The 15,870-nt window shown below is 50.5% G+C and overlaps 1 protein-coding gene across 1 annotated transcript in view; it reads right to left on the reverse strand.

The window, feature by feature from the left end:
• Positions 1-15,870, reverse strand: part of RPS6KC1 (ribosomal protein S6 kinase C1) — a 347,664-nt gene that overhangs the window by 26,005 nt on the left and 305,789 nt on the right. The window contains exon 16 of the transcript XR_006591824.1: positions 3,346-3,486. The gene's annotated coding sequence lies outside the window, so the exon portion shown is untranslated. The remainder of the gene's footprint in view (positions 1-3,345; positions 3,487-15,870) is intronic.

Raw genomic sequence — 15,870 nt, forward strand, 5'->3', positions numbered from 1 at the left:
CCTCCAGTTCCAGCAGGTGAGGAATAACCTTTGACCCCTCCCAGGCTGGGCCAGAGGAGACCCCACGCCGTCCCTTCCTTCCACACCCTCGCTCCCTCTCAGAGCGCCCCGTCCTCCCACCTGCTTGCGGTGCTGCGTGGCCAGTTCATTTGCCCGTCATCCTGTCTGGCCACGTGTTCTTATGGGAGAGAGAATATGAGCCGGGAGAGCCCACACTTTCACTGGAAAAGACCCCACAAGACCCCCCAAGCCCCACGGCTGGCCACCCTCGTCAAACATTCATCCGAGAGAACCAGATTGCTGCCGCTACTGCTGCTGCTGAAATTAATGGAATCTGGCAGGAAAACCTTTTGTTTTTCCAATCCCGGATTTTGCCAAGCAAACACAAGGATCATGTTGAAAATGGCTGCTGTTGAGGAGCCGGGTTCGTGCGGTGTGGAAGCTCCCAGCGCACCAGCCTCCGCCCAGGAACAGCGCACACTGGGTCCTCTCCAGTTCCGAGACGCTTGGCGATTTTTGTTTTTAATGCAAATAAAGCGTTAAACAGGAAACCTTTCAGGATCACTGCCATGGATGAGAACCAAGTGCCAGTTTCCCTTCTTTCCAAGGACAGCGGCTCCAATCCGACATTTTGTGACTTGGAGATGTCGCCTGCGGGTTCGGAGGAACCGAGCCAGAGAACCCGGAGAAAGTCCTGTTTGCCTTGCAGAAGGGTTTTGTCCCCCAGGGTCCAATTCTTATCGACCTGGCCTGCGGTCTGGTGCCCAAACAGGGGTGGAGGGGCAGGGGCATGGACAGAGCTGGTCATGGGCAGCATCAGAGGCACGCGTTTCCTTGCCAGGTGAGGAAAAGACCCTTTTCCACACACCCTGAAAGGGTCAAAACCGCCATGACCTTCTCCCCCCTCACTCTTCCACCAGGTCTCATCCCACAGGGAGACGGGAAAGGGGATTGGGTTACCGCTGCGGACTTGAAAGGCAGCGTTTGTGTCTTTCGGGCAGGGCGGCCGCGGCCTTCACCACACTCTGTCACGATCTGTCCCCATCCCATTGTTTTAGGACAGAACAAGAGGGAATCTGCAGAGGCGCCCCGCTGGAGGCTTTTGTTGAAACAGAAACTTCGTGTGGCCTGAAAAGAACTGAATTGAGTAGGGATGTAAACTGAACACACCATTTGTTTTCCATTGGTATCGCTCGAGAGGGGAGAGCCCGGGGAGAGGAACGGGGGGCCCTTGAGGGCCATTTTCTGACACCAATCGGTTCACAAGTGGCTTTGGGCATGTGGTTTCACCTTGAAATCCTCTCTGATGATCCCAGTTCTTACTGACCACTGCTTTCTCTCAACTCCTAGGGTACGTTGGTTTAAGCTACACAAGTTCATTTTCAGTTAAAGGTTGCTTCACACATTGCCTGCTATGGCAGGTCATGTCTTCCCGGTGGGACGGTAAGCTCATGACTGTCCTCCTCCCATCCAGCCTGGGAACCTCACTGCCTGAGAAAAATAAGATTTCTCGTTCTCGTTCCTATCAATTTAGAACCTCCGGTATCCTCAGTATTCCAAATGGGATATTGAAATCTTTGTGCAGTGAATTAAGGGGGGTTGGTGGGGCAGACGCAGCCTAATGTGGAAGCCTGCTGCATCTGAAGAGGTCAGGAGGGAGGCAGTGAGCTAGCCTCTGGAGACCTGGGGACACCGGTGGACTGTGGGGGGCTGGGTCCCACTGAGCTCCGTTGGCCCACAAAGCTGGAGGTGTCTGGGACACTGGGGTTCCCTTGTGTACTTGTATTCCTCCCAACGAGACCGTTTGCAACTTGAGGCTGCCTGGCACTGTGTTTGTTAGAAGAATAAATGAGTGGCTCAGGGCCCAGTCCTGTCATGAGATCCGAAGTAACAGAGCCACCTCTGTGACCCAGCTCCTAGCTCCTTGGGAGGCCATTCAATAAACACTCTTTCAATTATGCTAAATTGCATTATTTTAAACTCACTGGGGAAAAACAAAACACACACAACAAGAGCTCTGGAACAAAGGTAGGAGCCCAGAGACGCCGGTGGCAGCTGTAAAGCAAAGCGGAGGGTCTGAGGAAGGAATGGTCTAAACAGTCTGCGTTCACTTTAGAGAGACTTCTTGGGAGGGTGCGGGAGGAGACATTTCACGGATTAGTGATGTAAGAGTGAGAAGGGAACGGGCTGCATCTCCCCCGGCACTTTCCTGAAAGTCCACATGGCCAGTGAACACAGGTAGCACATTCCACTGATCAGAGGGCCCGCGATCGTGCCCAAGACACAGAAAAACACAGCTTCCAGGTATGTTGCAAACAGCCGGAGTCAGCGAAAGAGCATTGGTCTTTGTGGCAGCCAGACCCGGCTTCTAATTCCAGCTCTGTCCCTTGCTAGTATTGGATCTTGAGCAAACCACTTAACCCCTCTGTACCTCAGTATTCAGACTTTGGAAACATGGGTCTGATGTTTTCCTCGAAGGCTGATGCGTTCGCAAAAGAATCCACGTGGCGACACCCAACACAGTGCCTTGGGTGCTCAGTCAGTGGGAGCTACACTGAACAGAAGAAAACAAACAAAAGTAGCCGGGAAAGGAGCTAAAACATTCTCGTAGTTCCCAGACGCTAAGCATGATCCTCGCCTACCTCTCTCTCGGGCAGCCTTTTAAGTTCCTATGTAATGTTTTCATTAAAGTAAGAACAAAAGGTAGACAACAGAGATATTCCCAACAATACAATAAACACAGGCCATATAGAAATAATATAGAAAACAGGCAATGTGGCGTCTGGACACCTGGGCTCCAGTCCCAAACTAGTATGACCTTGAACAAGTCACTGAAACTCCCTGGCCTTCAGATTCCCCGTCTCTGAAGGAGGCAGAGGCGGGGATGTCAGTCAGGGAAGAGAAGGAAAGGAATGTGTTCAGCTGGACGATTCGTAGCCACTGTGAAAATCGTATGCCGCTAGAGCGAGGAGAAGGCGTGCTTGGGCAAACACTCGTTTCACTCAATCTTTCTTGTGAGTTCATTAAAAAATAAATCACTACTGGGGCGCCTGGGTGGCGCAGTCGGTTAAGCGTCCGACTTCAGCCAGGTCACGATCTCGCGGTCCGTGAGTTCGAGCCCCGCGTCGGGGTCTGGGCTGATGGCTCAGAGCCTGGAGCCTGTTTCCAATTCTGTGTCTCCCTCTCTCTCTGCCCCTCCCCTGTTCATGCTCTGTCTCTCTCTGTCCCAAAAATAAATAAAAAAAGTTGAAAAAAAAATTAAAAAAAAAATAATAAAAAATAAATCACTACCAATCGATTTCAAGCTCGAGAAAATGTTTCAGTGAGTGTTCATCTCACTACTACCTGTTCTTTTGTGATCGGGCCCAATACGTGTGGTTTCCACGGCTTCAGAGTTCTGTTAGGGAGCTCTTCAACCCCAGGGCAGTTTCTCTCCCACCCTTTCTTCCTTCCTGGGGTCTACCTCTGATTCACCTGGGCAGCATTCTGAAGAGGAATGAAGAGACAAGGTTTAAAAATAAAATCCCAACGGACCAGAGGGTCTTGATCATACGTGACTGCCCCCCCTTCTTCTTTTTTCTATGGGTTTCTCAGCTAAGCTGATTGATCCCCCAAGTTTCCAGTGACCAGCCCTCTTCTACCGCGCCTGAGGTTGGAGAAACACAATGCGCATGCCTGAAGCAGAATCTCTTCGCTAAAAATACCCTGCATTCCTGAGTGACTACCAAAGCTCCCTCCTCAAGCCCATGGACAGCCAAGCTAAAAACAGTAACCAGCAGCTTCAAATGGCACCAGTAACAAAGGTAGAGGGGCCCGAAAACAGCATGCCGCTCTTAGCCATCTGCCTTCTTGGCCCGCCCTGGCTCCCCTCTTCCAAACAGCGATGGGCATCTTAGTGCTGTTCATAGCTGGTCTTCCATGGCAATAGGGAGGTGAGGCTTGGCTGCCTGGTGTGCCTACTGGCCCACAGGCTGTCTGGCTCAAGACCTGGTCAGCGTGTAAAAGGAGGTGACAGAGGCAGGGGAAGGTGATCAGAGCAGCTTGTACTGCCTACAAGCAGAAAAAAATCTGGGACTTTAAGCAGTCTTTGGAGGGAACATTCACCTCCTTAACCTGACCGAAAAGCCTTCTATGATAGATGAGGAAGAAAATGCCGGAGGCACTCAAAGCATTCACAATGGCTAAGGCTCGCGTCTTCCAGCTTCCAAAGATCTACTCTAGTCTACTCTTGTCCTGCTAGCACGCCCTCACAAGTCACCTCCTCCAGAGAGCTGGCCCAGCCCACACCCTCGCCATGACCAAGGTGTACATTGTCTGTGTGGCCCAACAGCTTTACCGCAGGAAATAATCCGGTGCCTCAAGCATTGTAGGTATTCAATAATGTTTCCTGAATGGATTTAGGACCAAGCTAAATCTTTCCATTCATACTACCTCTGTAATCCTGTACCTGAACAATTCTGTTGACTTGAATCGATCAGTTTTTATCTATGACTTGGGACTAGAATCTCCTTGAGGGCAGCCATTTACCTTTTCATTGAAATCTAGCCCTGAGAGCTCTCAATATTGTTTGTTGAGATTTCAAGGATTCACAAACCATCTTATGGGCTCTCGATACACATGTATTCAATGTAGAGGCAAAACATTATAGGAATCACTTTTATTTAACTCTAAGTGTGATCTCTAAAAGAACTGAGGTGGATTACATACACAGAGAAATTAGGAAAGATAAGTGAGGGAAATATAAGGGAAGAAAACAGGATGAGCCCAAAAGTGAATTATAAATAAAATGATGCTCTAAGAGGTACACACTAAGAAATGGACCGCGATTTGATTCTGAATGGTTAAGGAAAGAAGAAAACATGAACAATTATACCAGTTTCAAAGCCCAAAAGTTTTAAAATAAATCCATGAAGGAAGTCCCGTGAATCCAGTGTCACAAGCATACGTCTTGGGTCATAATCCCACCGAGAAGGAAGTGTGAGCGGCTCAGCACAATCCATCCCACTAATGAAAACACAGCTCAGGGTGCATGTCCCCACCAATGTGACACAGCCGGAGCTGTATTTCTGGCCAAAGCATGGCAGGTCACTCCAAAAATGTTCGGTCACTCACCAACCTGAACAGTCAGTCAGACATAAAAGTCAGAAGCCGGTGACAATTTCTCTGCATTCTCGTAGGTTTTTACCATTGTGCTCATCTCGATGTCCCCTAGCACTGCCCTAGCATTGCCCTGGCAGGAAACACAAAGAATTTCTGCTGCACTGGGGATCCAGACTGGCATGAAGTTCTCCCCAGAGCATGGATCCACATCATAACCTCTCCTTCCCCTGGCCCTGCCCCTGTCCCTTTGGTTCCCAATTAGCAGTTACTCCGCCTAACCCTTTGAAGCTTGAGTCCATTTGGTTCTTAAATTCCTTTCTGGTTTCTTCTCTACCCCTCTGTCTTGACCTCCAGAATTTCAGATCACCTGCCAGCCTACCTAGATTCTGCTGATTTTGCCCTAACTCAGAGAGCATGTGTGTTTGTCTGTGTGTGTGTGTATGCACACGTGTGTGTGCATTCCTGACTCCTATGCTAGCCTCAGCACCCCTCCCCTCAAACCTCAGATTTCTTACCTTTCTAAAACTCTCCTTGTTGCTGACAGACCATCCTTCTCCATGGAATGTTAGTAAATTGGAACCAATAATTTGTTCTACAGATTGAAAAGCACCACAAATTTAACTGAGAATAAGCAATTTCTTTAACCCTAAAACCAGAGAGTCTAAGTGGTGCCTATAAGAGCCCTTTGAAGGTTTGAGGGAAGAATTTTAAAAAAAGAAGAAGAAGAAGAAGAAGAAGGAGGAGGAGGAGGGAGGGAGGGAAATAGGACAACAAATGAGACAAGTGGGAGAGAGAAGAAAGAGCAGGGGTACAGTCATCTGCAAAACACTAACTGATGTCAGAGTTGGGTCACCTGAACAAAGGGCCACACAGGGGCTCACGTGCAGCAGAGTCATCCATCCAAATGGGGGAGGGTGACGTTTGGACCTGCTGTACCGACGCAGTCCCCAACCATTTGGTAGCAACATCTTATCTGATGTGTTGGACACTTCCGGCACCCTTACTCAAAAGATGAAGATAGATTTTACGTTGACTTGCTCTAAAGGATTTGTGTTTTGAGAATTTACACAGGGCTTTGTGGAAGGCTTTAGGGTTTCCGGAGTTGCTGACACGTCCCACAGACTGGCCTGGTGTCCAGGTTAAGGTGGAGGCTTTGCCCAAGTCCGCTGTGGTATAGATGTGCTCCTTTGTCCTGACATGTAGACACTAACACAGCTGAGCACCCTCACTGCCACCACCATTTGGGACCTTGAGGGCCAAACTATGCCCCATTTATTCATCTTGCTTTTCAGTGACCAGCACACTGCCAGGCCCAGGTGTTCAGTAAACATAAATGGAACAAACCAAAGGATCCCCATATGCCAGCAGCTTCCCTGATGCTCCCGCCTAGAGGAGAGGATGAGCAGACAAAGGGGGCCCAGGGAACAGCAGCCTCAAGGTGACAGGTTCCACCACGTAAGAGAAGGTAGTGACACCAGAGCTTCTCAAAGCTGCCCCATGACACCAGAGTCAGGAAGGGCAGGGACAGAGAACAATCCGAAAACGCCCTATTGTCCAGCCTTGGCCCAGAGGCATGTCATCGGTCAGACAGAGTACTCGAGGCTGGCTCCCGGGACATGCCGTGGCCTGCACTGGGTATGTAGGACACTCAGGGACACTGGGGCATGAAAAGCTAGACAAGGCAAACGGCAACACTAATGACCGCCATTCATCGAGCCCTCGCTAACTGCAGGCACGGAGCCAACGTTCTACCTGTATTATCTCTAACCCTCACAACATCACTAAAAGGTAGATGGCATCTCCACTTTATGAATTAGGGCCATAAATCTCCCATGTGAGCGGTAGAACCGGGACTCAAAACCGCCTTTCTCAGACCACAGAGCCCAGGATCCGGGCCACCAACTCATCATCTGCTCTTTCTCTGTGCTGTTCCCAACCCACTCCTGAGCTGGATTTTCTAGACCTCTCTTCTGAGCCTCTATGAATGCCATTTTCCCATTCTGAAAGACCTACCTTCCCTCCGTCGAGGTCCTTCTCATCTGGAATGCCAGCCTGACTCAGCTCTGATCCTTCCTTTTATGGGATACTCTCAAATGTAAATGGTTTCTTTGCGTGGCCTTGTGCCGCTTTACAACTATTCTTAAACGCTTCGCTACTGGTGGTGGTTGTTATTTACCACGTGTGTTCCCGAGCCCACCTGCAAAACGGGTCTGCAGGCTGCCTGTGGACAAGCATCTTCTCCGTGGTCTGTCGGATCCAGCTCCTGCTGGTGCTGATTGTTAAATCTTTAGGAAGTTTGCAAGCCAGTCGCTAAAGCGCTGGTAGCGTGCAATCAGGCGTGGAGAGAGAGTGTGTGCTCTACGGAAACTGGCAAGGGCTACAAATCAGGTTTTTCCCCCAGAAAGCTGGTTGTTAACATTCAGCAGCACACCATTGCTTTCAGCTCTTGCTCCCTACCTCACCTCCTGCTTGGTTTCCAGCACCATAAAATGTGTCCATCCTTCTTTTTTTTTTTTTTTAGTTTATTTCTTTCTTTTGAGAAAGAGGGAGGAAAAAAAGTAGGGGAAGGGCAGCGAGAGGGAGAAGACAGAATCCTAAGCATGTTCCGCACTGTCGGTACAGAGCCCCACGCGGGGCTCGAGCTCACGAACCGTGTGAACCGTGTGATCGTGACCTGAGCCAGAACCAAGAGTCAGGCGCTTCACTGACTGAGCGACCCAGGTGCCCCCAAACGTGTCCACCCTTACACTGAGTGCCAGCATGCGATGGAAGCATATAGACGTGGGGCATCATTGGAAGTGTCAGTGACTAGCGACCAGAGGACAGCAGCAGTCCAGGGGCTTTCCTAGAGTCAGGGAATTACTGAATCCCTAATTAATCGTCCTCAGTCCCACACCGGCCCTTCAACCCACACTTTAAGATCCTAGCACATGCCAGACTCTTTGCAGACACGATCGCACTAAATCCTCGGAGAACTCCGAGGCTGGACGATTTAATACCTCGCCCAAAGTCACTGGGGCGTTATCTGTCAGAACCCACGCTCAGCCGTAGGCCTGTAAGACTCCGAAGCTGGGGCCCTCTCCGCTTCATCACACTCCCTGGACTGTAGACCCGTGACATCTCAGGTCCTGAGTTCCAGATCCCCCAATGTTTGCTCTTGGCTAAAGGCAGCGGGGCAGGAGCAGCTGTGGGAAGCTGCGGCAGGGGGAGGGGCGGGGGGAGGCAAGCCCCGCCGCAGTGCTCTGGACCCCGGAAGACCAGAGCCTCTCCTGGAAGCCTGTGGCAGCCGCTCTGCTGGTGAGTTCCAAGCTTCCAAGGCCCTGACAGCACCCGCATCCACAGCAACCGGACAGCCACACGGCTTGCTTCTGTGCGGGTGTTTTATGGAGCTGAGAGGGATGGGAAAATCCCTCTTCAGTCGGCCTGCAGGCACAGAAATAAATCATTAAAGCCAAAGTTCGCCACCCTTGCCGGTGGGTAGAGAGAGTCGCGGCACTGCCACCGGGAACGTCTCTTGCAGAACGGTATGAACACCCCGGTGGCCGTTCCCTCAGCGATGCACCCTCTCAGTGCCCCCCCCCACACGTGTTCTGTTTCCACCTGGTCTTGCAGGCTGCAAAGACCCGAGAACAGTGGGGGAAACTGAGGCCCGGCAGAGAAACGCCGTCATGTGCACTCCAGGAGGGACAGGGCGGCGCGCTCAACAAGGTGGACAGGTCACGCGGTGCAGCAGACGGTGCAGGGTGGAGCACCAGAGTTGCAAGCAATGGTGTGCTGCTGAATGTTTAAGAACCAGCTTTCCAGGGAAAGAAAAGGTTCTGATTTGTAGTCATTGCCAGTTTCCGTAGAGCACACACTCTCTCTCTCCACGGCTGATTGCATGCTACCAGCGCTTTAACGACTGGCTTGCAAACTATCTAAAGATGTAACAATCAGCACCAGCAGGAGCTGGATCCGGCAGACCACGGAGAAGACGGAGAAGACGCTTGTCCGCAGGGAGCCTGCAGACCAGCTTTGCAGGTGGGCTCCAGGGAACACCCTGGAAAGAGTTTCAGACTGCACTCACGCAGCCTACCATGAGGTCACCGTCCACCCAGCCCCACTGCCCACCTGTCTGCAGCCCTGTACCCTCTGCCCGCCCTCTTCCCAACGCATCTGTGTTCTTCTGTGGCTAGACCCTCCTCCGGTGCTCCACGCTCTATGTCCTCCTCCCTTCTCAGGGACATTGTTCCGTGAGTATCCCCTCTTTTTTCTAATCCTCAGCCTCTCCCTCTCTACTTCCTCCTTCTCATCACCATTTGGACATGCGCTGGCATCCCCCTCTTTCGTGGAACAAATTTCTCTTGACCCTCATCCTGCTCCGTCTCTCTCCTCTCCACAAGGAAACATCCTGAAAGTATCATCTGTTCCCACTGTCTCTGCTTCGTCATCTCCCATTCACCCCCCATCTCCCTGCCTTCTAGCTTCTGCCCCATCACTCCCCTGAAGGCTCAGGAAAAGGCCAGCAACAAGTTTCTGCAGATATGGCCATCTCAGAATCCTTACTTTCATTCCAAGGACCGCAGAGCAAAGAAGCCTAAATAAACACTTGTATGATCAGTGTGGAAAATGGCAATTATCCAAGTCTTTCCAGAAGGACTGTTAGTCAAGTTGCAAAGGCCGGTGGGGCTTTTGCTCTGGAAGTCTTTAAATTGGCCGTGAACAGCAGCAGGAAGGACGGCATTCAACTGGGAATGAAATAAATGATGGAATAGTAGCAAGGAGAGGGATTGGAGGTTGGGGGTGGAGGCAGAGAGGGTGCAGGATTGAAGCCTCTGCTCTGGGTATGTGGGACGAGAAAGAAAAAGAGACTCTCGGTAGAGCAGCAATAAAAATGCCTTTAGAAAACTGTTCTTGGACCTCAGGAGATACTTAAGTGGGTGACTGTGAAGAATGCAGTGTTGGCCCTCTCTCCGTGTCTCCCCCACGGAACCCTGAGTAAATGCCACAAGGCTCACTAAAGCATTAGTATGAACGGATTGAGGGAGAGGGAGCTCCAAGAGAAAAATAAGGGGACAGCTGACATCTGGGTTACACCAGCTACAGCAGGGAGGAATGACAAGTGAATTCAGCAAAAATGTTTTATTTCCACATCTATTGTCAAGTCTAATTATTGGTTGAAATTAGAGGTTCTGCCCTGATCATGGCCATGAATAAATAAAAATATGTTTGAATTTCAGCAGATGTCATTGAATTTCACATATCCTTCCCTTCCCAGAAAGGAAAAGAAAGATCCGGCTAGCCTTTTCAAAGGCTGACATCCACACGTAAGGCACAGAAATTTGTTCTAGAAATGACTCACTTGCCCAACGAAACGAACGCCAAATCAGAATTCCTGAATTTTCTTTCTAGCCACATCGGTATTGGAGGCACACTTGGCAAGAAAACACCAGTCTCTGGGAGCAGTTTTCCTCTGCACAGCACACACGCGAAGTGCTCACACAGTCAATCACCTAATAACAGATAGCAAGAGTCCACTCTGGGCCAGCAAGTGCAAGTGCCATTGAAATCAAATACAAAGATGGGTAAGCTGTGGCGCTTCCCTCGAGGATCTCATTATTAACACCTATCAACATCTGCGAGGCTGTAATTTGGGTGTAACTGTCAATGCTCACGCCCAAGTTAGTGATGAACGAGGACGCCACGCTAGGACCTGCCCTAAGGTTTAGCTTGACAAGAGCCATGTCCCCGGCCCTGACCCTCCTCCTCCCGCCCTCTGATCCACCTCCGCTCGCACAGCACCAGCTTGGTCCCTCTGCTGCATTCGCCAGTCCTCACACCTTGACACTGGGCTACTGTCTTCCTGCCTAGTAGTGCGGGTTTCGGCAGCACCGGGAGCAGATCACTGGTTCTGCTGACAAAAATGCTTCAACAGGTTTTCAACTGAACCAGGCTCCCAACTACATCATCGGTGGGACTTTTTCTGTCCTGGGGGCTGTGCCAAATCAACCTCTGCCTGCCCACCCACTCACCAAAAGGCACACTTCCCTGTGGCCAAGTCCTGCTAAGGCTTTTGAAGCAGCAGAATTCGAAAGATTCAAGAACCAGATTGTGAGAAACGACCGTGAGAGGCAATTCAGCCCAGCTTCCTGCTTTCAGCTACATAATTTGGAGTGGGCCTCCCTTTGAAGTGAAAAGGGAAGCATCACCGTCGTCATGATGATCCTAAGTAGAACAATTAACACACACTTGGACCCGCATCTTAGACGAGAATAGAAATGGAAACAAAACAGATATATCGAGAGGATAAGAACAGTTCTTTGTTTATGCTAACATCTACTGGGTATGTGCTTGGTGCTAGGCCCTGTGCTATATTCTATAATTTAACCCTCATATTGTTACCATAAAGTGGGCACTATGATTCTACCCATTTCACGGATTTGAGAACGGAGATACTGAAAGATTAAGGCCAAGTCAGAGCCAACACTTAACCCAGCTGCAGAACCTCTTTACCACTAGCGTTCCTCCACCAGACCTCCTAGACAGGTCTGAAATGCATCTCCGTCTGACCCAAAACTAATTCCGTTGTGTCACTCAAGCCAAGGGCTAGTCGCCGGAAGCCTGAAATATTTGGACAAACATTCCACGTGCGTGGGCCCTTATCCCCTCCACTTGTCCAGGTCACCGGCCAGGGTTTGTTTGGTCCATCAGCAAGTGGTACTGCCTCGTGCCCTCGGCATTGCGTGCAGGGCTCCAACACCATAAACCTTCTGCCCTGAGTCATGTTCTCATCCCACATCCCACACATCAACTCCCGCGTGCACCGCTCAGGTTGGCTATTTGTCTTTATGTCTATTTAATTGTGCCAATTCGGTCTCCGCCAAGAGGTTTATAAGCTGTACGGGGGCAAAGACCATGTTTCTGCCTTTCTCTCTGTGTATTACGCCCAGACTGCAAACAGGTGATGCTCAATAAATACACACAAAAACGCTGAATCTGCTTACGCCCCCAAATCCCTATGAATTCAGGAGTTGAATAGAAGCATGAGGTAACATCAGGCAATTATATGGGGGGGGGGAAAAACCCAGACTGGGACGTAAATTGGTATCACGTATTCCCAAAAAGGTGCATTTGAACCTTCTTCCTTTTCACCAAGTCGTCTGAGCAATGTGGACTCATGCTCCCTCACCCCTACTCGTGCCATAAACTCTTCCACCTTCCCAGGAGACAATGTGTTTGGTTGCAAAAATAAAGACCAAGGTCAGTGCGGCTCTGCTCTGAGCCTCTGATTCCCAAGAGGGCAGGAAGCAATATTTCCAAGCAAAATACGGAGCCCCCAAAATAGGAGGTCTATAGACTCTTTGCAAAGCGCTTGTTTCGTGTCGAGAAAATTCCAGCCCAATGAGAAACCAGATGGGTAGACGCACCAAATATTGAAGACAGGCCTCAAGGCAAAGCAGACAAGCACTCTCTCGGGTGTACACTTAGCTGAGGAGTGATCCTCCAGCCGTTACGAGCAGAGAAATGTCCCACCAGAGTTTTCCAAATAGCAAACTCTTAGTCCGATGATCGTTTCTATCATTTGCCATATTTTCTGTCCAAAAGCCTCTCTAGTTCCTACATGGTTAGCAGCTTTTATAGCCCAAGATAAGTGTCCATCCCTTTTAATTTTCATTGTTGCATCTGTTTTGCCATTTCCCTGCAGCAGGTTGTATTACAACGGAAGGATTAATGAGGAAACGGATGCAAACATTTTTATTTCAAATAGCAGCTCTCAGACAAGATCTGGAAAACGGAATCGAGCCATATGATTGTAAAAGAAAAAAAAAATCCTTGCCATCCAACTATTGGGCATTTTGCCATTATTTGTGAATAGCATGTAAATACAAACAACTTAACTGGGGTGGGGGAGAGATGTACATTTTTCATTTGTGTCTGGCTAATCATTTTTTTTTATTATTAATTTGGTCCCTTTTATTTCACATAAATGTCATCTCAAGCACCAAACATCAACAAATAAGATCGTTTATCTTGCTGGGGAAAGCAAAACATTGCATTGCCATTCAGAGAAGGCAGCTGACGTCCCTACCGCACCACTAATAAAGAAGGCCTTCAGAACGAAAAATAATCATTTTCTATTACTTTCCACCATGCCTCATCCATAAACACAGGGCCGCTGGTAATTACATTTAGCGAAGAAGCATGCTCTGTGTATTACAATTTCCTGAGATGAACAAAACCCTGAAGAGTGCCCCAGACAGAGGGAGTTGTGACAAAGAACGGGGGGGGGGGGGGGGGGGGGGGGGGGGGGAAGGTGGGCTGCCCTTCCCTCAGGTGCCTCCCTGTGCCATCGAGGGGCACAGGAGGTGGGAGGCGGGGAGGGAGGACCGAGTTTTCAGATTTTCTCCTCCCTCCGTTGGCCTGAGCAAAAAGGAAAGGCGCGATGGATCTGGAGCACACAGCCGAGACACGGAGCAGGAGGGGACCGTAGCGTAGCGGGGCGGCGGCTCATGCGCACGCGCCGGCCGTGGGAGGCCACACGGCCCGGGCCACGCGCACGGCCCAGTCCACACGCACGCGCACACGCATCGCGTCGCACCGCGGGCAGGGAGGCGGCGTGGCCGCGCTGATAAATCCGCCGCGAGCCCCCTGACTCCCAGCTTCCCTGTCGCCGAAGCATTTGGCTCGCCTGCCTGCGCGGCCTCCTCTGCCAAGCAAGGCACTGACTCCACGGGAGGAACCGTCCTGTCGATCTCTGCAGGAATATAAGACCTTTTTTTTCCAAGGAAAATGTTCCCCAACTCTGCAAGGGAGGTTGGCAGTACATCTCCAACTCTGGCCTGTCTTTTTAATACCCCTACAATAGCTCGGTTGGACTGAGACCAGCTGTTGGTACATTACCATTTGTAAATGCTTAAAACAGCTACTCCATGTTTTCTTGGCAACACGGACCGTGGAGGGGGGGGCGGGGGGGAAGCGAGCTCCAGCCACTTCCATTCAAACATTAAGAACCACTGACTGCCAGCTTTGGCATTCACCAGCCATTGTTTGCTCGGCTCTCTTCAACAAGTTTCTCTTCCCCCCACTATTTCTCCACACACCCCTCCATAGAAAAAGGAGAAGAAAGAAAATCAGAGAATGTTCTGGTCCCCATGGTCCTGACTCTAGTTCACAACAATCATGTAGTTAGTCTTCCTCTGAAAGAAGACAGAGGAGCTGAAATGAACGCTCTTTGTTTGGGGCTTTTCTTTTATCTGGTTTTGTCCCCTCTCCTCCTGGCCAGGCCGGTTATCATCTTACAGGCGCTCAGCTGAAGATCAGCATCTTCCAGATGACCGCGAGATTTTCCCAGCGGCCCCTTCCCCTTTCTCTGCTCTGAATGCGTGCAGTAAGGGCATCACCTTTCCCAGGACTAGCATAGGACCCCAGCCAGAGAGACGGGTTGGGGGTGACGAGGACACAGCCAAAATCTTAAGTCATCCCTTAAAGAGCTTCTAAGAGCTCTGAAGAAAGGCTCTTGATGTTGGTCCGCCCCTCATTTCACCAAAGCCCTCGGGTTCTCATTTGCGAGAAGAGTCAGACTCCCAAAGTGAGTACTTTGCTGGTCCAAATAAGTGAGGAATTGAGTGAAGAACACGCCAGGCCCTTTCCTGCTCCCCATGCCCACCGGGGCCGCTGTTGGCAGGGGCGGCCTCCAGGGCCACATGCCCGTCCGTGCTCCACCTGCCTCAAGCGGTAGCAGCCCAGGAGAACAGGCGCTGAGGTGCCCAGGGCTGCCGTGGCCGGGACAATAGGCTTCGTGTGCCATGTCCCTGCTCTCGTGCCCTTCTGTTCGATGGCCTCCCCCACCAAGGGCAGTGGTGGCTGCATCTGTCCTTCCTCCTCTAGTAGGATTTCTGGGCACAAGAGGACTGTCAGCATCACACAATCTCTTGGAGCGGAGTGATTACAAGTAGCCAAATGCTGCAGCGGGGTTGAAATTCTGCACGGAAGCTCCAAGTGGACGGAGAGTGGCAGAACCTGGGCCCCCAAGGACCAGTGCTTTTGGGGGGCAATTTGACCTGAGATTAAACAGCCCCGTCTGGTTTTATGGAAAGGTTATACGGCCGTTTCTTTGCACCGAAAGGGGGAACCTGGAAAAGAGAAAGCCTGGGCAACTGGTTTCACCGTATAAGAAGGCATCGGGGCACATAGACAGGAGCATTTGACACGAGCCCCAGCTCTGCCACTGGCCAGTTCAGCCACCAGAGACATTCGTGTCATGTCCTGGGGTCTGAATTGCCTCATCTGTAAAAATCCAGCAGTTGGATTGGACAGTTACCTGGGCCCCTTCCATTCTAGAAGGGACACTGTGTCACTGTCTTCCTAATTATCCTTCGCTTCAGCTACCATGAGTTCCAGATTGCCCCACCCTCGAGACACACACACACAGTGTACAGAAAATCCAAACACTGAATTTGAAGATTCTTTTCAAAAGTAAATTCTCTTAATATGCTTAAAAACAGGGGCGCCTGGGTGGCGCAGTCGGTTGAGCGTCCGACTTCAGCCAGGTCACGATCTCGCGGTCCGGGAGTTCGAGCCCCGCGTCGGGCTCTGGGCTGATGGCTCGGAGCCTGGAGCCTGTTTCCGATTCTGTGTCTCCCTCTCTCTCTGCCCCTCCCCCGTTCATGCTCTGTCTCTCTCTGTCCCAAAAATAAATAAACGTTGAAAAAAAAAATTTTTTTTTAAAAATATGCTTAAAAACAGATTTACAAAAATTGTTCATGCCCAACTTCTCGGGGAAAGATTGCA

The sequence above is a fragment of the Felis catus genome, chromosome F1 (assembly GCF_018350175.1).
Source record: "Felis catus isolate Fca126 chromosome F1, F.catus_Fca126_mat1.0, whole genome shotgun sequence".
Taxonomy (NCBI): domain Eukaryota; kingdom Metazoa; phylum Chordata; class Mammalia; order Carnivora; family Felidae; genus Felis; species Felis catus.